This window comes from Lolium perenne, unplaced genomic scaffold (genome assembly GCF_019359855.2).
Source record: "Lolium perenne isolate Kyuss_39 unplaced genomic scaffold, Kyuss_2.0 unplaced66, whole genome shotgun sequence".
Lineage (NCBI taxonomy): Eukaryota > Viridiplantae > Streptophyta > Magnoliopsida > Poales > Poaceae > Lolium > Lolium perenne.
In genome coordinates this window covers 1-24,025 of record NW_027249024.1, presented here as the reverse complement: position 1 = coordinate 24,025, position 24,025 = coordinate 1, and positions in this window count along the sequence as shown.

Genomic DNA, 24,025 nt, shown 5'->3' with positions numbered 1-24,025 from the left:
ATTCCTATCAGGAGAAGTGCAAATGAAGATATTATGACAAAAGTGTGTTGGCAACATTGCCAAAGACAAGAGTTCATTACAAATTTCAGTTTTCGCAACGAATCAATGTTTCATACTAGCCCAAGGATAAAATTGTTACAACAATCAAGGAGCCTGAGTCTGAGTCGACAGACTGGGGCCAGTTGATGCCTTTCCCGACGAAACTAAATCAAGGAGCTGGCGAGCACAAGTACGGGAGGATGCTGTAAAGGCGCTTAAGTTAACAAGTCGCCCATCTTTTTCTTTCGGCAGCTCCTTAGTCATTTCTTCGATGTCAGCCTTAAACCCGTAACCCATCATAAGTTGGAAGGCAAGGAGGGCACCATAGGTACGTGAGGTACGCTTGAATACCTCGATGACCTCCTTGGTGTCGACAGCGAAGGCGTCAATTAGCTGCCCCAGAGTTTTCTCCTGCTTGGCCTTGGGGAATATCATCAAATGCATCCGCGCCAGAGCACCCTTTCCCTTGTCAAGCAGCTCTCGGGTAAGCTGGTGGGTGGCGAGAACCATTGACACACCATTTGTCGGGGAGTTGCCTGGAACGTTGTCCAAGGCAGTAGCAGGGATGCTGGCAGCTTCTGCAAAGAAATTAAAGGAAATCGTTGACGAAGAAACAGATCCATAAAAGGCGAAGGCCTCTAAAGAGGATATCACACCTCATAGATCCTTGAAGAAAGAGAATGTTTTACAAAGATCATTAGGCAAAGGCACATTCCAAGAGGTTCTTGTTAGATTTGACAAAGACTTACAGAAAGAGGAGCTGTGGCAGCGGCAGGAGCATCTTTCCCTTTGGAAAGGGAGGAGGCAGTCGATGCTTGCGCCGTGTGGGAGCCGCTTTCGGAGCCGAAGCTTCGGAAGCTGCGGCGGCTCGGCGAGACAACATCAGACCTGGCTTTCTTAGGCGGAGGCTCGATGAAAGCATCATCACTACAAGAAAGGTTTGATGGACCAAGTTATGAGAAAATGTGAAAAGACCAAGGAACTGAAAATGGTAAAAAGAATAAAACACTTTACATATCAAGGAGATCATCTTCATCGGCAAAGCCGCCGATTGATCTCTTCATAGGTGGAGCCCTGGATTCTTCGGCAGCTACATTAACAAAGGCATTGTGATCAGCGTCATCATTACGCACTGATCCCTCTGTGCCGCAAGTCTCATCGGCTGATGGGGGAGATTGGTGTGAGCAGTCTCAGAGTCTATCAGGTCATCGTGATCGCTTGTCGGGTTTGCATGCTCAACAGTATGAGAGTCGACGGGTTCTGAAGAGCCTCTTTCTTCGGAAGTATCATTTGGCAAGTTATGAAAATCCCCGGAAGCTATGAGGGTCTGTAGAAGAAAAGACGAATGAGAATCACGTCGATTAAGTAAATAGCAGCATAACAAGAATCTGAGGAGGAAAATTACCTCTGGTGGTGGATGATCGGCATCAAAAGGAGTATACGGAGTCAACAATGGGATCGAGTCTTCTTGGCTGAAGAAAGTGAGGCGACGGACTTCATCGAGCAGTTCTTTTTCTGACAGTTCGGCAGCGTTAATTCTGGTCTCATCCTTTGGACCCGAATACAACCACATTGGACGAACCCTAGCCATGACTGGTTGGACCCGATGTTTCAGAAACACTGCCGCTACCTCGGTGCCAACCATGGTTTGCCCGTCAGCCTCCTTGATCCGAAGGAATCTGGCGAATAATTCGTCGGTTGCTACTTTTTCTAAATTCTGGGGAGAGAGAACATTCTTCCAGAATTCTTAGGCTTGGCCTCAAGGACATCGACAAAGCGGGGAAGCTGAGATTCGGCTGACGAGGAATCTTTGATATAGAACCACTTCAGTCTCCACCCTTGCACGGACTCTCTCATTGGGAAATTGAAGTAATTGACATCCGAACGAGCTACAAATCCTACTCCTCCGGTGACAAAAGATCCATTGCTACTGCTGTATCTCTTCACATAGAAGATCTTTTTCCATAACCCAAAATGAGGCTCAACGCCCAGATATGCTTCGCAGAGGGTGATGAACACAGCAACGTGAAGGATTGAGTTGGGAGTGAGTTGCCATAGTTGGATTTCATAGGTTCGCAGGAGATGGAGGAGGAATTCGTGAACAGGAAGTGAAAGGCCTCGGTGACAAGAACGACAAGAACATCACGGTAAAACCGGCAGAGGGTTAGGTCGAGAAATCGCACCGGAAAGATTACATTCCCCTCATCGGGGAGATCAATCCCGGCACTTCAGGATCTCTTTTCGTCACGCTTGGTGATGGTCGAGGCTATCCAATCACCAGGCCTCGCTGCTGAGCTCGGTGCGCCGGCGGCACCGGGAGCTGGGGGAGGAGCGCTCGGGGCGCCTTCCTTCGAAAGAATTGAGGAGGACTGCAGCAAAGCACCGCCGCCGTGGAACCGGCGGCGGCGCTAGGGTTCTTCTTCTTCACCATTGTGAGATCCTGGGGAAATCGGAAGACAAAGGTGGCGGCGCGAGCGGTTGTGAACAGAAGAAGAAGAAGAACAGCGAAGGGATGAATGAAGGAGAATACTAGGAATTTCTGTCTCTTGGGGAACTTAAGAAAGGTTTCGTATTGTTAATGGGCCTTTTCCCCGGTTAATGGTTGCGGAAATCGAGGAGGTGCCTCGCTAACCGTGTAAAGAGGAGCAGGAATTGCTCGAAAACAGGGCTGGCAGGTCACGTTTTATCAAGTCAAAATCAAGGGGACAGAAAAAATGTCATCGATGACGTCATGAGGAATGATTGCATACGAAGAGATAAGAAAATGCTCTGGTGATCAACTTGAGCCTACGCGCGGATTGCGAGCATCCGCACCTAGGCTCGGGGCTACTCCCATCGGGAGCGCGGACGCGCACCCTATAGAATAAAGACTCGAAGGAAAAACGTGACTCGAGGCTGCATTCGAACGTAAGCGCCCGTGCCTGCACTGGGCTACTCCCATCGGGAGCACTGAACGCGCACCCGATAGAACTTTTTTCGCACTCCAGGATCATGCCCGGGGACTTGATTCTGTGTAGGGTAACATTGTTTTGCCGTCGGCAGTTAACCAACAGAAGTTGGGCACGTTATTCGTTATCCCTTGCTTAAAGAAAATGTATCGGATAGACTACAAAAACTTGCAGGAAAAAGCTTCGGCAGAAGAAAATCTTCGAGTGGTACAACTTGAGTCTACGCACGAATTACAAGCATCCGTACCTAGACTCGGGCTACTCCCATCGGAGGCACTGACGCGCACTCGATAGAAAATAGAAGACAGAAGAAATACAAGAATGATCAAGGAGAAGGACCTCGGAAGGAGACATGCTTTAGTCCCTACCCGAACTATGTTCGGCTAGACACTCGGGGGCTACTGACGTGGGCATAACCCTTTGGATAACCAATGTTGCTCTACCCTACACAGCCCAACTAAAGGCCCATGAAGGTACCCGATGGCATGATGAGCCACTAGGACGGTGCAGCGGAAGGTTTCTTGAAGTACAAGGCACGAAAGGAGCCGAACAAGGAAAGTTTAGAAACAGATCTACTGTAAACCTAGTTGTACTCGATTAGACCTCTCGAGACCTGGCCACCTATATAAAGGCCAGGAGAGGGGCTATCGAGGGGACACAATCAACCTTAGCAATATTAGACCAGCAGAAGCTTAGAACTAGGTTACCCTAGCAACTAACATCTCGACGAGATCACAACAACTATTCGGCACCCCATTGTAACCTGTTTTCATCATAATCAAAGAACAGACAGCAGGACGTAAGGGTTTTACCTCATCGAGGGCCCCGAACCTGGGTAAATCGCTCTCCCCGCTTGTCTGTGTACCGATGTCTCGTGTCAGCTTGCAGGATTCCATCAACCCTAAGCCCCTATCGGAGGGCATTGCCGAGGAGCACCCTCAACACAAGCTGTGCGACAGGAGCATTCATGGAAAAAAATAGCTATAAGCTAAAGACGAGGTATAAGAGCAAGCAGATTGGAAATGCACATAGCATGATTATAAAAGCAGTGTGAGAATAGCAGACACGAGAAAACAGCTAGCGGCTAGCGGTGAGCTAATGACGTGGTATACGAACAACCAGATTGGAAATGCCCATAGCATGACTATAAAAGGAATATCATGCAAAGACAAAAACAAGCTTTGGAATCAAATGAATTGGTATAAGGCTATAAATATGTGGATGCACAGAGGTGTCAGTAGAATGAACAGGATGGTAGCGACCGGATAATGCTTTGGTACTGTACAATATTTAAACGAACTTCATGCGAAGTAACACATCAAGAAATTTAATGGCATATGAGATCTGCAAATAACTACACAAAACATGGCTAAAGAAACACCGCGATCTAACGGGCCAGCGTACTAACCAAGCTGCGGCGGGGTGGACGGGGGCGGCAACTTGCATTCCAGCGGCGGCGAACGCGGGAGACGATGAGTCAATCCTGTTTCAGTAGAAGCGGGCGTTAGTGAAGCTGCATCTCGGTTGGTCGGGCAAGGGTTTCGGTGAAGTTTATACCGCCGCTGCCCGGAGGTAGCCCGTGTAATAGTTCGGCTTCTGTGGAGGGGGGGGCGCGGTGAAGTTGACACGGTTCCGTTGGAGAGGATCCGGCAAGGCGTCGACAGGAAATGCGTTGATTGCTACGCCGTGGATGAGGTCAGCGGTGGAAGCTGCATCCGTCGGTGGCGAGGTCGGCGGTGCAGCAGAGCCGTCGGTCGCGACGGCGGCGGTGCCGCAGATCCGTCGGTGGCGAGGGCGGCGGGGGAGCGGAGCCGGTGGGTGGACAGCCAACACGATCAAGGCGCCGTTGTGGAGGAGGCGGCCGGCGGCGAAGCAGATCTAGTACCGTAGAGAGTCGTAGCTTTGGCGTGTGAGAGTATTTTTGAGCTAATGGGGCGAATGGTTGGTGGGTGGGTGTGGGCCTGTTGGGAGGGTTCGGGATCTAGGCAAGATATTTCATTGTTACCGAATGAGCCCTCCATGGTCGGTGGGTTGTAGCTTCCGGACCAGGGTTAAAAGGGTAAAACTGGTCATGGGATTTTCGAATGGATGCGGCGGGATGATTTGGCGCGCGGCCGAAATTTTCAGTTTCAAGCTACGAGCAGAACGACAAAAATAATGTTCTTCCCTGGGAGCTCTCTATTTCTTCCTCTTTCTCTTTCTCTCTCGAGTCTCTCCCACTCCCCGGCTCCTCTCCCCCTTCTCTCCGGCAGCCTCGCCGGCCGGGAGACGAGGCCGACTTCTCTACGTATATCGTACACCCTCCGCACTAAATTAATTGATTCAACTTTCCTTAGACGTGTATGTATCTCGAGTAAAAACATGTGTGGATACATCCATATTTAGATAAGCAAAGTTGAGTCAGTTAATTTGGATACGAGGGAGTTCATGTTGTTGTAAGCTTAGATCCAGTGTTTCCCATGAGCAGAATGGCGCAATGGAGTCGGGGATCTCATCATCGGCTTCGCATCTTGCCTATGGTGAATCCGCGGATCTGATCTGGCGGATCTTGCCGGCCAAACCCCGATCTGGTGCCATCAAGGTGATGGCGCTAACGGTGAGGCTTGCTTTGGTCAAAGGCTTCGATCTGGCCAATGGGGAAGTCAAGCCGCTTAACGTTCACAAGCTCGGGCATACGATTTCGGCGTCATCCGTCTTGCCCGTGAACATCTTGGCCTTTCAGCGGCCCTTCTCGCAGCCAATATGCCATTGCTGAGGCCCTTCTTCTCCTTCGTCCCGGCGACTACTGCGACACCGTCCCAAGTGGTAAAGGCCCCGACGACGGAGTTGTTGGAAAGGATGCGGAGCAGAGATTCGATGTGCGGTCCGTATGACTCGATTGATTTTCTTCTATATGTTTTGGGGTCCTTTTTGTAAAGTTGCAGGTCCTATTAGTTATTGTCTAGTTCTCTTGGACCTCTATGTAATTTTTTGGACTAGTTTCCATTTTCACCGATAAACTTGAATTTTGACAAGTTCACGGGAAAAAAAATTCCTTTGCACATATGGCCTATCATGTATGAACATTCTCGAGTTTTAAACTATATGTAATGGCCAGCACTTGCGCAAGGGGCTGCCTAGTGCGCACTAGTTTCCATTAGCACCGATAAATTTGAATCTTGACAAGTCCTTGGAAGAAAAATTGTTTCACATATAGCCTATCATGTATGAACATTATTGGGATTCAAACTATACATAGATGGCCAACACGTGTGCAAGGGGGTCCTCTAATGTGCACTAGTTTCCATTTGCACTGATAAATTTGAATCTTTACAAGTTCTCGAAAAAAAATTGCTTCACACATATGCCCTATCATGTATGAACATTATTGGGATTCATATTATATATAGATGGCCAACACTTGTGCAAGGGGGTCCTCTAATTCTTGGGGATTTCAATCTATCTCTCTCTCTCTCTCGATCTATCATTGGTGGCCAGAACAACACACATATGCATGCACTTTATGCGCAAAGGCGCGGGTGCCTCTAATAATTCATGTGTGTGCGTATATTTGAACATATTCTTGGGGATTTCAATCTCTATCTCTCGATCTATATATCGTTGGTGGCCAATAAACACACTTATATATATACGCATGCACTTTATGCGCAAAGGCGCGGGTGCCTCTAATAATGTGTGTGCGCACTCGATCGATGATCCCTAAACCTTAAACCATAAAACCCTAAAACCCTAATCCTAATCCCTAAACACCCTGAACACTAAACCCTAAACCATAAACACTAAACCCTAAACCCTAAACACTAAACCCTAAAACCTAAAACATAAACACTAAACCCTAAACCCTAAACACTAAACCCTATACCCTAGACCCTATACCCTAATTAACACTAACCCTAACCCTAACCCTACATATATAGGCCAACGACACTTAATTGTGCATCAAGCAAAGCGTACCAACTAATTAGCGCCGATAAATTAATTAACTTGAATTTTGACAAGTTCTCAATCTCGAATGAAAACACATTTGATTAAGTTGTCTCATAATATATATATAATTAGTGTGTATGCGCGCATGGCATACCTTGTATATCATTCGTATGTATATTTCAATATATATTTGAACATATTCTTGGGGATATATATATTTAAATCTCTCTCTCGATCTATATATCGTTGGTGGCCAAGAAACACACTTATATATATACGCATGCACTTTATGCGCAAAGGCGCGGGTGCCTCTAATAATGTGTGCGTGCACTCGATCGATGATCCCTAAACCTTAAACCCTAAAACCCTAATCCCTAATCCCTAATTATACCCTAAACATACACCCTAAACACTAAACCCTAGACCCTAAACACTACTCCCTAAACCCTAAACCCTAAACACTAGACCCTAAACCCTAAACCCCAACCCTTGACCCTAAACCCTAAACCCTAAACCATAAACCCTAAATATATTTCAATCTCTCTCTAGATCTATATATCGTTGGTGGCCAAGAAACACACTTATATATATACGCATGCACTTTATGCGCAAAGGCGTGGGTGCCTCTAATAATTAATGTGTGTGTGCACTCGATCGATGATCCCTAAACCTTAAACCCTAAAACCCTAATCCCTAATTATACCCTAAACGTACACCCTAAACACCCTAAACACTAAACCCTAAACCCTAGACCCTAAACCCTAAACCCTAAACACTAAACCCTAAACCCTAACCCTAGACCCTAAACCCTAAACACGTACTAAACCCCAAACCCTAAACCCTAAACCCTAGACCCTAAACCCTAATTAACGCTAACCCTAACCCTAAAACCCTAGCTAGCTAACCCTAAACCCTAAACCCTAATTAAACACTACATATATATATATAGGCCAACGACACTTAATTGCGCATCAAGCAAAGTACCAAATAATTAGCGATAAATTAATTAACTTGAATCTTGACAAGTTCTCTCGAATGAAAACACATATGATTAAGTTGCCTCATAATATATATACAATTAGTGTGCATGCGCGCATGGCATACCATGCACATATCATTCGTGCATATATATATTTCAATATATATCTGAACATATTCTTGGGGATATATATATATACTTCAATCTCTCTCTCTCTCTCGATCTATATATATCGTTGGTGGCCAAGAAACACACTTATTATATATATACGCATGCACTTTATGCGCAAAGGCGCGGGTGCCTCTAATAATGTGTGTGTGCACTAGCTCGATCGATGATCCCTAAACCTTAAACCCTAAAACCTAAACGTACAACCTAAACACCCTAAACACTAAACCCTAAACCCTAGACCCTAAACCCTAGACACTAAACCCTAAACCCTAACCCTAGACCCTAAACCCTAAACCCTAAACCCTAAATATATTTCAATCTCTCTCTAGATCTATATATCGTTGGCTAAGAAACACACTTATATATATACGCATGTACTTTATGCGCAAAGGCGTTGGTGCCTCTAATAATGTGTGTGTGCATTAGCTCGATCGATGATATCCCTAAACCTTAAACCCTAAAACCCTAATCCCTGATCCCTGATTATACCCTAAACGGACACCCTAAACACCCTAAACAGTAAACCCTAAACCCTAGACCCTAACACTACAAGAAAAGTTGCCATGGCCGACGAAGTTGAAGTCGCGCCGTGGTTGCTGGTGTACCATGGCCGACGATTTTTGGTCTCTCCGTTGTGCATGTCAAAACGTTTTTTTCTCGTTTTTGAGGCCACCTAGCCCGACGAAAACGGCCAAAACCTGGCGTATGGTGTCCCGGGACGTGGTGCATCTCGAATTCTCGGGTTCGCCGGCCGAGTCAACGCAAATCCGCACCACCGAGGGATGTAGGGCCCAGATGGCAGCCTCTCTGGCATTGTTTTTTTTCTCGATCGCGCCATCTCGCTTCAACGGTCTCCGATCGAGCCGTTTACGATGCGGGATCATGGGTCCCGCATGTCATCCTCTATGAACCAAAATTCTTTCTATTCTTGCATTTTTTTGACCCCCGTTTTCGGCTACTTCCTTTTTCTTTGATCCCTTGCCGCCTTGGAAACGTTGAGACCGCTGCTGCTAATTGGGACCCGCATGTCATCCTCTATGAGCAATCAACTTTCTTTTCTTGGAGTTTTTTTTGGCACCTCAAATTTGGCCACTTGCCTTTTTCTTTCGATCCCATGCCGCCTCTCAAACGGTGATACCGCTGCTGCTAAATGGGACCCGCATGTCATCCTCTATGTACTATAAAACTTTCTTTTCTTGGATTTTTTTTGGCACCTCATATTTGGTCACTTACCTTTTTCTTTCGATCCCCTGCTGCCTCTCAAACGGTGAGACCACTGCTGCTAAATGGGACCCGTATGTCATCCTCTATGTACTATAAAAACTTTCTTTTCTTGGATTTTTTTGGAACCTCATATTTGGTCACTTGCCTTTTCTTTCGATCCCGTGCCGCCTCTCAAACGTTGAGACCGTCGCTAAATGGGACCCGCATGTCATCCTCTATGTACTATAAAACTTTCTTTTTCTTGAATTATTTTTGGCTCCCGATATTTGGTCACTTGCCTTTTTCTTACAATCTCATGCCACGTTTGAAACGTTGAGGACCCGCAGCTCATGGGACCCGCATGTCATCCTCTATGTACTATAAAACTTTCTTTTCTTGGATTTTTTTGGCACCTCATATTTGGTCACTTGCCTTTTTCTTTTCGATCCCCTGCCGCTTCTCAAACGGTGATACCACTGGCCGCTAATTGGGACTCCGTATGTCATCCTCTATGTACAATCAAGTTTCTTTTCTTGAATTATTTTTGGCTCTGATATTTGGTCACTTGCCTTTTTCTTTCGATCTCATGCCACGTTTGAAACGTTGAGGACCCTGCTGGCTCATGGGACCCGCATGTCATCCTCTATGTGCTATAAAAGTTTATTTTCTTGGGTTTTTTTTCACCCTCTGATTTTTGGCTATTTCCTTTTTCTTTTGATCCCCTGCCGCCTTTGGAAACGTTGGAGTAAGGTTGACTCATGGGACCCGCATGTCATCCTCTATGTACAATCAACTTTCTTTTTCTTTTGATCTCAAGCCGCATTTGAAACATTGAGACCATTGCTGCTAATTGGGACCCGCATGTCATCCTCTATGTATAGTAAAGTTTTTTTCTTGGATTATCTTTGGCTCCTAATATTTTGTCACTTGCCTTTTTCTTTCGATCTCATGCCACCTTTGACACGTTGAGTAAGCTGCTGGCTCATGGGTCCCGCATGTCATCCTCTACGAACAATAAAAGTTTCCTTTCTTGGAGTTATTTTGACCCCTAATTTCTGGCTATTTGCCTTTTTCTTTTGATCTCGAGCTGCCCCCTTTGAAACGATGAGGACGCTCGTTGGCAGGTCGGTCCCACATGTCATCCTCCGTGAAAAATAACAGTTTCCATTGATGGATTTATTTTGAACCCCTAATTAATTTCGGGATATTTCCTTATTTTCCTTTGATCCCCCGCCGCTCTTGGAATCGTTGAGGATGCCGTCGCCTCATGGGTCCCGCATGTCATCCTCTCGAATGGTAAATGTTTCTTTTCTTGGATTTTGTTGACTCAAACGATTTTTGGCTTATTTTTTCTTTCGATCTCCTTCAACCTTTAAAACGTTCGTGACGTTGTCGGCTCACGGGTCCCACATGTCAACCTCTATGAACAATAAACGCCGAGGATGCTATCGCCTCATGGGTCCCGTATGTCATCCTCTCGTAAAGAAAATGTTTCTTTTCTTGGATTTTTTACCAACGTATTTTTGGTTTATTTTTCTTTCCATCCCCCGCCGCCTTTAAAACGTTGGGACGACGCAGCCGGCTCATGGGTCCCCGATGTCAGCCTCCCCTGCACAAGAAACATGTGATATCTTGATTATTTTGCACAATAAACATTGTATTTCGCTCCGAGCTATTGCAAACGGATAAATTAAATCTTTATTTTTACATAAACAAACTTATATGTTGAATCTCCTTGTTTTGTGTTTTTGCGAAGCATAGGACTTTCCTGTTTTTTTAGAAAAATCCGAACTTTCCTGTTTTGGAGTGGGCTGAAATTGTACGAGTCAAAAGGCCCACAGATAGTTCGAAGGGCCTAGATGTCCAGATGCAGCCCAACTGAAATCTTTCTTTTCTTGGATTTTTTTCACCTCGATTTCTCGGCTACTTCATTTTTCTTTTGGTCCCGTGCCGCCTTGAAACGCTTGAGACCGCTGTTGCAAAATGGGACCCCCATGTCATCCTCTATGTACAATAAAATTTCTTTTCTTGGATTATTTTTGGCTCCTGATATTTGGTCACTTGCCTTTTTCTTTCAATCTCATGCCGACTTTGAAACGTTGAGGAAGCTGCTGGCTCATGGGTCCCGCATGTCATCCTCTATGAACAATAAAAGTTTCCTTTGTTGGATTTATTTTTTACCCCTAATTTCTGGCTATTTGCCTTTTTCTTTTGATCCCCCGCCCCTTTGAAACCATGACGACGCAGCCTGGCAGGTCGTGTCCCACATGTCATCCTCTATGAACAATAAAGGTTTCCTTTGATAGATTTATTTTTGACCCTAATTAATTTCCTCGCTATTTCCTATTTTTATTTTGATCCACCGTCGCCTTTGAATAGTTGAGGATGCCGTCTGCCTCATGGGTCCCGCATGTCATCCTCTCTTTAAAGGTAAAAGTTTCTATTTCTTGGATTTTGTTTACCAACTGATTTTTGTCTTATTTTTTTTGTTTCGATCTCCTGCCGCCTTTAAAACGCTGGACGACGCCGCTCATGGGTCCCCATTGTCACCTCCCAGTACCGCAAAATCCTCTTCTTCTCAAAGGTTGTATTTCTAGCTAGATAGCTAAGGTGGATTCGAACCGCCGTGGTTCAGTGCAGCTCAGAGTAAGCCTTCTTGCACCGATTAATGGAACTAGTGTATAGCAAGGTCAAGACATGTGGCTTGGTGTAATGAATATATTTGAATCATGTTGTGGATTCAATCGATAGTTCTCTAACAATTCGGGCAAAATAGAAATTAAGTTTTTTTCTAAAACGGAAATGCAAATTAAGATGAACACAAACATTAGTTATCATAATAGCTGATCATACATACATACTTGCTAAGAGCAAAAAGCTTGCCGTAGTTTTACCACCCATACAATTAATTAAATTAGCGCTTCAGATAAGATAACCTTATATAAGTATAACTACAAATGCATTTGCTAAGGGCTCATGGGACAATAGAACTAGACAACCGCAAACTTGATGACCAGCATGTCACAGCGACATCGAAAGATCTTGACCTTCAACTTTGATCCAATGCGAAGTTTGGCACCGTCAATGAACTTTTTCCACCTGGAAGTAACAGCCAAGCGGCCATCTGTGGGACCCGACGGGAGTACCGTCCCTCCACGGTGAGACCTTCACTCTCCATGACGAGGAAATCTTGCCCCTTCGGCCAGCATTGAGATCCTTGGCGATACTTTTAGGCAATTTCTGATTCAAAGCAAGAGATACCAACAAAAATTAGTCAATGGCACCAATGCATCAAGACCCAACCATGTGAGACTTTGAGCAGAGAAGACATCAAGATAAGAGCAGTTATGCTGTCATATACTCACGAACATAGCCTTCAGATGCGTCTCTGGTCACCACACGGGTGGCCACAGCAATGAGCCGAGACCTCGGTGATGCAGGTGGCAAAGGTGCGGAGCTCGGGCTGGTACACGAGCTGGTGCCGATGCAGAGACTGTCGGGCAGTGCAATAAACGGTGCCTCTAGAGGAACCGGTGCGTCGAGGAGGCTGTTGGGCGAGGTGCGAGGCAAACGGTGCAGCTAGAGGAACCGATGCTGATGCAGTGAGCTCTTTGGGCAGTGTGTAGTATATGGGGCCTCTACAGGAACCAATGCTGATGTAGGGGCCTGCTGGGTAGATGCAATAAACGGTGCTGGTACAGGAACTGGTGCTGATGCAGGAGAGTGGGAAGCCGGTGCCGGTGCTGCTGTGGGTGCCCTTTGTGACATCCGCTCCTGTTCCATCAGGGGATCTGCAGCTTTGATCATGTTAAACCCAGCAAGCTAGAATAGAGGGAATGGTTTAGAACAACTGCTCAGAATGCAGTAATCAAAGGATATGAGTACAAAAAAGTTACATATTATATATTTGGAAGTGTCTCCAACTACGTAGCGATTCACGTATATCTGCCCGTTTGAGTTTCGATCCTCACTGTCGCCCTTCTTCGAGACCGTAGTCAAAAGCAAACTTTCTCCAATCATGTCCATACAAATATGAGGCTCGCGTCTTGTAGACATACACCTCATAGACCGTGTAGGTGTTCATCAATTTGCCATTGCCATGCATAGTGAAAGACCCTTCATGCAGACACATCCGGTTAATCATTGGACGAAGTTCACAAGGTGGCATGCGTCTGCAGTGAAAATTGATACTAATGTAAGAAGCAGGAAGACTAAAAACAAGACTTTACTATATGCCAATTCATGCTAAACCACCGAGAATACATACATTGTAACTCGTGAAGGAGTTATTAGAAAGGTAGATAGAGCCATAGGAGGTGTTATATGCGGGGTATGTACATGGGCCCGCCATATTCCCTCAAGCTCGGCATCGGGATGGTGAAGGAAACATGGGAGGTACTACTGGTGCGTAGCGCTGAATGTAAGTGGAAGAATTAGGTTGTGTAAAGTGCATAGTTCAGAGCAATGCAAATATTGACAAGCGAGTGCATAACACTATGTTACAAACTGAACAGTTAAAATTTAGTGTATGATGAATATAAGCATGCTAATTTGGCGTTTCCGAATTCCAAGAAGCATTAGACAGAGCCGGTGATAATATCAGACATAATCATGGCATGTATATGTGGCTTAAGAAAATATACCCGAACCCTTGGATGGTTATGGCCGGCTGGTCCTTGGACTTCAACGACTTATATAAGCATCCGTAAGGTGGGGCGACGATAACTTGGTGGCAGCCTCTACTGATGCTTCATCAAAGCGCGGTTAGTAATCCTTTTGACCAATGAAGGCTTAGCGGTTTCGGTGTGCATATGAAAATTGAAGAGCAACGAGACATCGGCGGTGATATATAAAATGAATCTATGAGACACTAATGCATATAGTGCTGGATGTAAGTAGAAGAATAGGGTTGTGTGTGTTTACGAACTATTGGTAAGCATAATTAGACAAAGCCGGCAATAAAAATGTATAAAATCAAATCATGTATGAGGATTAAGAAAATATACCTTCTTAAAAAGGATACCACCCAGTCGCCCGTGGCCTTGTGCTTGAGGAGGTTTTCAAAAGATGGTGGCGGCACCATCGCCTTCTTCACAAGAAGCCTCATCAGGATCATTTTTTATCCATTTGAGTAGAGGCACAGAAGCTCCATCCTGCATATGAATAGCAACAGAACTCATCATTGATATTTAATAAATCTATGAGATGAACTGATGCAAATAGTGCGGGATGTAAGTGGAAGAATAGGGTTGTGCATAGACAACAGCTTGACAACAATGCAAATGATTACAAAAGAAGCCAACGGAACTCAGCAGTTTATATACTTTGGATGAGACAGTGAAAAAGTGAAAAATTAGTGTATGATGATTGTAAGCAAACGAAGTGTTTCGAACTTTTGGTAAGCATTAGGCAAAGCCAACGAGAATTAAATGATAATAATAAAATCATGTATGTGGATTAAGAAAATATACCAGATTCATTAAAAGGTCACCACCCAGTGGCCCATGGCCTCGTGCTTGTAGAGGTTTTCGGATGATGGTGCGGCACCATCGTCCTCACAGCAGCCTCATCACCTCATTTTGCATCCACTTGAGTAAAGGCGCAGCGACGATTTCGGCTTGCATAAGAATGGAAAGAGATCTCAGCAGTGATATTGAATGACTACGAGACAGACTCGATGCATATAGTGCTTTGGATGGAGTGGAACGGTATGGCTGTGTATGGACAACTTGATTCACAACAATGCAAGGGTGTGTTCGGTTCTCAAACAAATGATGGAATGGAATGGAATGGTTCCATTTGAGAGGAATGGAATGGTTACGTTTTTCGGTTGGGAAAAAATGGAGAGCGAGAACAGATCAAGGTTAAACTAATCATTTGCCTCAAAATTGTAATTAGCAATTGCAAATGACATTTTAATCTCAAAATCGTAATTAACAGCACCTAATGGTGCTCTTTTAATCTAAAAATCGTAATTAACATCATTTTTTGTTGGGTTAGGGAACTGGAGAGTAGATGAACATTCTTGTATGATGATTGTAAGCAAACGAATTTGGTGTTTCTAAACTTTTGGCTTCGAGATCTTATGGGCTTCAACTATAGCCTACCCCAACTTGTTTGGGACTCGAAAGGCTTAGTTGTTGTTGTTGTTGTTGTAAACTTTTGGCAAGCATTAGAAAAATCGACAATAGCATACAAAAATCAAGGCATGTTTTGTGGATTAAGAAAGATATACCATATTCATTAAAAGATCACCACCAATGGGCGCGTGGCCTTGTGCTTGTAGAGGCATTTAGAAGATGGGGCGGCATCAACATACCGGCAGCCTGATCAGCCGCAGTATTGATCTTCCTTTTGAGTAAAGGCCCTAAAGTTTTACTGCATATGAATAGCAAAACAAAAGGCAGACCTCAAAGGTGATATTGAATTACTATATGAGATAGACTGATGCATATAGTGGATGCTCTTAGCCTTTTGCACCATGAACACTAGCTATGGACAGGACAAAAAAAACTACTCCGATTGACTCAGCTTTGTCTAGATACCTCCATCCAAAAGCTTAAGGCTTATTTATTTTTGAGAAATCAAAACAAGTAAAGTTTGACCAAAATTTTAGAACATTCTATCAACAAATATAATATTGTGTAGATACGTAGGAAAATATATTTCACAACCTATTTAATGATATTAATTTTGTATTTTGCATGTTAATGATTTTTTGGTAAAAGCTTAGTCAAACATGGTATAGTTTGACTTTCTAAAAATAATATAATCCTAAGCTTTGGGATGGAGGTAGTAGTATCTAGAGCTAAAACACATCTAGATACATCCGTATCTACGAGATAGTTGAGTCAATTAATTTGGATCTGAGGGAGTATCAGATTCGAGACTACATCATGGTAAGTTGGTTAAAAAAATTACCCCTCGGCGGTCCTGCCCAGCTCAGCGGTGGCATTTCGCTTCTTGTGCTGCAGATTGGGCCATGCTCCTACAGCGGGTGGGGGCGCTATTCTCGTTCCCCATAGCCTCAAAGACGGAGCTGGAGGTACCAACCTGATACTGAGAGAATATAGAGCATGGTGTCACAGAGGCTTTATGCACAAACATTTAAGACATGTGCTACTTTAAGCATCTTCCGAACGAGGAACAGATTGAGGATGCGGACAGACGAGTGGATAAGCAAATGCAGTACCTGCTTTGCGGGGGTGGGACGCAGCTCGAGCTCGACCAGCGCCCACATGCGTGGTGGCCTTACGCTCCATTGCCCCCACCACCACCGAGGTATTTCCTTTCTGTATAAGCTAACAAAAGATACATTGAGGATCTGCGAAACTACAAAGGTTGCAAATGTCGACAAATAAAGGAAGAACACCCCAATCCAAGCAAAGGTAGCCCCCGCCCCCACCCCCATCAATCACTCCCGGCGCGAGGGTGACCAGAAAGACACCCCTTCGCCTTGAATAGGAAATAGTAGATGCGCAAGATATCGAGGTGAGGAAAAAGAACCGATCTCGAGAAAGGAAAGAGCATTACTAGTACTACCTAATCCGCTTGGTCTAGATGCAGCTTGCCCCTCCAAGCTGGATGCCCTAGACGGTGGAGGCGAAAGGAGGGGATCGAGCTAGCGGCTTGCATACGTCGGTGTCGGCACTCGATCGGGAGAGACAAAGGGGGCTACATAAAGGGGAGGGGTAACATATTTTATTACACGGTGAACTTATCGATGTGACTAGTCATTACATCTCTCACTGAAACCGGGGCCCATCGTGGGCCACCCCCAATGCACTTGCACCTGCCCGGCGGGACGCATGGGCGCGCCAAGAAAACCCCGAATTGTAGCGGGGAAATGAAACATTTCACAAAAATTCGAAATTCAAGCACACCGCCACGCGCCAAGCACGCGGGCTGTTCCTTCCTCTTCCTCGGTTCCTCCTCCCTATCCGAAAACCCCAAATCCCAAGCTCAAACAACAACAAAAACCCCAAATCCCCTGGCCGCCATGCATGTCCTCGTTAACCCGCATGAGATCGTTCCGGACGAGGCGGACCCCCCACCACGAGATCCCGAGTTCGTCCGTTCCGTCCACCTCGAGGCACTGCGTCTTTGTCTCGCAGCGGCGGCTTGAGGGCACTGCAGAGGAAGTTCCGCCGGAAAGTGCTCATGGCAACCGTGCAAGCTCACCGACGTGCTGTATCCCGAGAGGAACTGGTCAAAGCTTTGCTATTCGCAAAAAAAATGCGGGCCAAGATCTGGTCAAAGCTTCGTCGATGGCTTGCCGCGAGAGGCTTGGAGTCCAGAGTCAATAAACTAGCTGCTTGAGGACTTGGGCGGTTTACACCGATTCATATTAACTGACTCAAGTTTGTTAGTCTAGTTAACAAATGCATCTAGATACATCCATATCTAGACAAAATTGAGTCAATTAATATGAATCAGAGAGAGTGCTGAAAGTGTTTCATGCTACCAATTAATGCGGCTGGCAGGTTTTTGCAGAAGTAATTGTGCTACTACTCATACGATGAACTGATTGTGTGGGTGTCAAATTTTGCAACGCGATCATCCACTGAATGCTTAATTATAGTTCTAGCGCCAAAGGCGTACAAATCATAACAAAGATAGTACATACTACAGCACTAGAACATAAGAGTATGAATCATAAAGTAGCTCAACATTTTGCATCAGGGCTGGGTGGTCCTGAGACTACCGGGACGCCCCTGATGATCTCCGGGCGTGCATCCGCTTCAACGCAAAGCTGTGTACTCGGTCCACGGCCTCCTTACGTAGGCTGGATAATCTCGAGTGCAGGACCTTCTGTCTATGAAAGGCTCGTCATCGGTACCATCCACGGGTGCATCCGGGGTTGGGTGGTCTTGAGACTCACCGGACGCCCGCGATGATCTCTGGGCGTGCATCCACTTTAACGCAAAGCTGTGTACTCGGTCCACGGCCTCCTTCTGTAGGCTGGATAATCTCAGGTGCAGGACCTTTCTTCTATGAAAGGCCCGTCATCAGTACCATCCACAGGTGCATCAAACTGAGATTTATCTTCAAATCTCCCATCAAACTGAGAGACCTCTTCAACTCTATGCTTCTGCAATTAGTACATCCAGCAGATTAGACAAACATCTAAGGGATGCAACCTGAACAAATGCCATTTTACATATTTACCTTCTCATCTGGCACGGCACATGTCCCAGAGCCGAAACCCGGTTCCTGAAGCAAGCGCTTTTTCTCTCCTTCCCGTCCATCCATCTGCAACAAGTTAAATTTGAGTCTGAGATCCTTGCCACGACAATGCAAACTATTGATCGAAACAGCGGCAGCATCAATATAAATAATTAACTACATATGCCCGGACACATGGTGTGAGCAAGATCTGCTTCTCCTACTGAAGGATCATTATGTGGTTCACCATGATAAACCACACCTAACATATGTCGCGGTCCATCCCAAAAATGTGTAAATGATCTTCCACTACATGGTGAGGCCTCTTCTCACCATTCATACATGTGCAGTGTGAACAATACACGTCCAGGTCGTGACCTTCATGAGCTCTAATAAACCCCATAAAGGGTTGAACACCATTTATATATGAAGGGGAACATAAGTGTCCATGCAAGATCCAAGTTATGTCCATCTGTTTAATTATGAGATAAAATGGTTGGTTATTAATTTAAGGCGAAGTAGGAAATGTATATCCATCGAGTACAAAACTATACTAGTACATGATTATGCTTTTCAGCAATCATGTCGAGTACAAAACAAAAAATGCCCATCGACATTTTAGCAAACAGATCGTGTACAAAACTACGCAATGGCATTTCAGCAAATTAACGGATCGAGTGCAGAATCCGACTCTATATGCCCACGCAAATGAACAAATTGATCGAGGACAAATCGAGCGGAAAACTAAAAAGTGCCAATTAGTTCGAGCATACGACGATTTTTTAGCAGCATCAAGAAAATATAAATCGTTAGGCCGTCTTGCCCGATGCATGATTGAGCTAGAGATAGCAACCCTACCGTGGATCAACTTGACCGCCCGGTGCGTCTCGAGAAGAACGACGGGGAGGGAAGCTTCTTCTTCTCACGGACGGGACGGGGAGGGAAGCTCTTCGCACGGACGGGGATAAGTTGTGTAGCGGTGGGTGGGGGTCATGCGGCCGGGCCGCCGGTAGGTGGACTAGGGAAAAGCCTATAGGTGGAGGCAAGTGGTGCCGGCGCACCACCATAGGAATGCGCCGGTGCAACTTGTTGCCGGCGAACCAAGAAAGAGCCGCGCCGGCGATGCCTGCCCACCTTGCCCGGCGCACTGCTGATCCGACGTGCGGCGCTATTTCCTGGCAATACCTCGCCCAACTCGGGCCAGGCCCACGAAGCATTGCCGGTGCACCAGCCCAGGAGCGCGCCGGCGGTAAGTTTGTATTGCCGGCGCGCTCATGGGCTGGTGCGCCAGCAATGCTTCGTGGGCCTGGTGCGGAGCAGATATAGCCAGGATGGGCTATATCTTGCCGGGCGCCCCAGGTCTGGTGCGCCCGGCAGTAACCTGGGACTTATTACAGCCACCAACCAGCACTCACACAAGCCACTACACTCACTCCTCATCCACACAACCCGACCCTTCTCCCAACCCACCTAATTTTTGCCCATTTCTACCCCAACTTTAGCCAATTTGACCAAACAAAATCATATTTTTGAGCAAATCTTCCCTTCCTACATGCATCTCGCACATCCCTATGTAGATCTAGATCTATCTATCGCGCATTGACCGCTCAATCTAGATCTAGTTCTAGATCTAGAAAGTCGGCTTCCATACGCCATTGTCGCGGCGCGTCGTCTCGATCTCGTCGACAATTATATCAAACAAATAGGTGATTAATGAACAAATTGAGGAATGAAATCGACGTATGTTGGACATTTGAAGCAAAGCTCTTGTGTGTGGCATATATATATATATGTTGTGTTTGTGCTTGTGCTTGTGTGTGTTGGCGTTGAAAATGAGTTGCCAACGTTGCGCCGAAATGTTGATTCTTTAAGTTTCCGTTTCGGCACATTTCTGGCGCTCCTATGTCCTACCGTGTAGGAAGGTCATGCCGAAATTTTCCGTGAAAACTAGCGACGGATGCATGGTTCTAATCAATTATGTAATCTTACCATGCAGGTGATAATGGTTATCGAGATGAGTGAAAGCATCGTGATGAGATATCTGAAACACGCGATCATCGACATGTATGAAAATAACCGCACGGAGGTATTGTGTCCGTCTAGGAGATGCAAACGAGGGAAATGGTTTGACCCGTATTAGGGCAAATTGCAGGGGCACCTGCTCACTAATGGTTTCATGGCTGAGCTGGACTCATCCTCTTTCCACTTTGGATGATTAAGGAGATTTTAATTTGATGAGGAACCCAAATGATAGAAATAGAAGTGGTGGGGACACAAACAATATGCTACTCTTCAATACTGTCATCCAAATTCATGATTTGGAAGAAATACCACTGAAAGGAAGATCATATACCTGGAGCAATATGCAGCAATCACCTCTCCTTGAAAGATTAGGCAGGTATTTACATACGCTAATTGGACTACTGAATTTCCCAATACAACTGTCCTACCCCTCTTTCTAGATTGGGTTCTGAGTCATATTCCCATTCATGTGCAAATTGGTACCGATATTCCAAAGGCCTTAACCTCTTCAGGTGGTTTGAATTTTTTGGCTTTTTTGACTTCAATGGATTTCATGATACTTTGTCAAGTAAATGGTGGAATTCATTCGAATACAAAAGAGATAATCGCCTTCGATGCTCAATGGGAAATTCAAGAAGCTCGATATGGTCTAAAGAAAATGGAGTAAAAATATATCAAATCTTGGTAATCTTATTACCAAATGTAATTTTACTCTTGGTACTCCTTGATGGATTGGAAGAGCAAAGATTACTCTCTACTTCGCGTAAAAGAAATTTTCGAGAAAATCTTGCAAGACCATACAAGAAAATTGTTGAAGCAAGAAGAGTATATTGGAGAAATGCAGGGCCAAAATTAGATGGGCAACCTTGGGAGATGAAAATACTAAATATTTTTCATACTATTGCAACAAAGAGCTATAGAAGGAAATCTTATCACATACATTAAATCTTCGATAATGTTATGGTTCATAAATTCATGATCATAAGGTCTGCTATTATTTGGGAATCATATAAAGATAGGGCTTGGTGTGAGTGAAAATGCTACAATGACAATCAACTTGGCGAGAGATGATACAAATCAGCTGATCTTACCTCATCACAGGGAAGCACCATTTACCAAAGAAGAAATAGACAGGTGTGGTTAAAAACTTTCCTATAGATAAAGCACCGAGGGCGGATGGTTTCAATGGAAAATTCCTCAAGAAGAAATGCTTTGGCCAGCTTATTAAGGAGGATTTCCTATAAGCTCATTCAAGATTTTTATGATGAGAAAATGAATTTGGAAAGTATCAATACTGCCTTTATTACACTCATCCCAAAAAGATAGTATCCCGAGGAGAACATGAATGATTATAGACCCATCTCTTTGGTCAGTCTCCCTCTCAAGATTATTACTAAACTTATGGGCAAATGCAACAGAATGCGGCAAGAGATTATCCCTTTGATACATCAAAATCAATATGGCTTTATTAAAGGAAGAAATATTCAAAGATTGCCTAGGATGGACTTTTGAGTACCTCGTGCATATTTGCCACTCTCTCCAAAAGACCTATTATTACTTTCTGAAAATTGATTTTGAAAAGGCTTTTGATAAAGTGGATTATAATGCAAGCATTATTGCTATGCTTAAAGCTAGGGGACTTTGGACCAAAAATGGGTCAAACTCATATACAATATCCCCTCCATTCAGCATCAACATCAGTACTTCTAAATGGAGTGCCGTGAAAGAAAATTATATGCAAAGAGGAGTAAGACAAAGGGGACCCTTCGTCACCTATCCTTTTTGTCAATAATCGAAGATCTCTTACAAAGTATTATTAATAAGGCACAGCGTGAGATGGATTTATTGATTTACCAATTATGGATGATTTTGGTCAAAAAATATCCAATTGTTCAATATGCGGATGACACATTGATGATAATGCCTGCTGATAATATCCAATTGGGTTACTTGAAAGAGTTGCTTCAAGTATTCGGTCAATCTGCCGGCCTACATGTAAACTTCCACAAAACCACACTTGTTCCCATAAATGTTGATTAATGATAGAGCACATGAGAGTGGCCAATATTTTTGGATGTAAAGTGAGAAACTACTGCCATTTGCATATTTGGGATTGCCACTTTGGGGACCACAAGGCCATCCATATCTCGATCTTATGCCATACTGTTTCAAAGAATTGATAAAAAGTTATACGGAATATCTTTATCTCCACGATGTCATATCTTAGCAAGCTCACTCTTGTTAAAATTCAGTGATACAATCATTACCAATGTTTGCAATGTGCCTCCTTTAAGGTACCAATTACCATTTTTGTACACTTCTGAAAAAAGTGGAAGGCTTGATTCTCTATGGTCGATAGGGAAAATAGGATTCAAGGAAAATGCCTAGCAAGCTGGGAAATGATGTATGCAGACTCAAAGGATCGGGTGGACTAGGGATTCTAAATCTCAGAATACAAAATCAGGCTTTACTTATGAAGAATTTGCACAAATTCTTATAATCATGCAGATATTCCACAGGGGTTAACCTAACTGGAACGAGCTTACTACGTGTAATAGAGGCACTCCACAGGACTATTAAACCTTCAAAGACATCATTTTGGTGGAGAGATTGTTTGTCATTTCTTGCAGACAAATATAAGTGAACTCGACATCGAGTGGAAATTCAGTAATGGAAAGACAAGTAGCACTTCTGGGAGGATAATGGTGGGATAATTCCATCAGAGCAGGGATGAATATCCGCATTTACACTCTTTTTGCCAAAAATCGAGAATATCATTTTTGATAAGGCTATGGAAATATCAAATGAAAATATATATGATATGTTTCAAGTTACTCCTCTAGCAGTACCATTGCACATGAAGAACTTCCTCACAATTTGGAGCAGGAAATGTTGAATATGGAAATGACAGAGGATCATGATATTTGGTCATTCGGATTCAGGAAGTTCATTTTCCACAAATAAAGTGGACAGAGAACTCATTGGAAATCATGAAGTACCAAGTAGTATTACAGCGATATGGAAATCTACTTGCATATTCTAGACAGAAATTTTTCTTCCGGGCTATTATTAAATAAATGCAAGACTTTAATACTAAGGACATGATGAAACACAAGAATTTTTATGTGGAATTCTCTGATTGTATTCTCTGGTGAATCTTGTCCAGAAGAAACCATTATGCATCTATTCTTTGAATGTGCACATTCGAGTCAAAGCTTTTGGTGGGCACTTGGTGGAATGGAATGTAGATATGGACCCTATTTCGAGATGATTGATGAAGCACAACAAAGATTGTCCCTGGGTTTTCTCATGGAAAATAATGATTACGAGTGTTGTTGGAGCATTTGGGATCGGAGGAATGATGCTATCTTTAATGCAAAATATCCAAATGTTCAAACATGTGTGGCTAGATTTAAAGGCAGAGTTTTGTCCTTACAATGCATAGAGCTAAGCCTCAGTCTTAGAGGGAAAGGAATGCAATCTTGGCTGGATACTCTATGAGTGTGTAATAAGATTAGCTCCATGATAGACTCATTGTAAATACTCCATTTATATTAATAGAAAATGACAC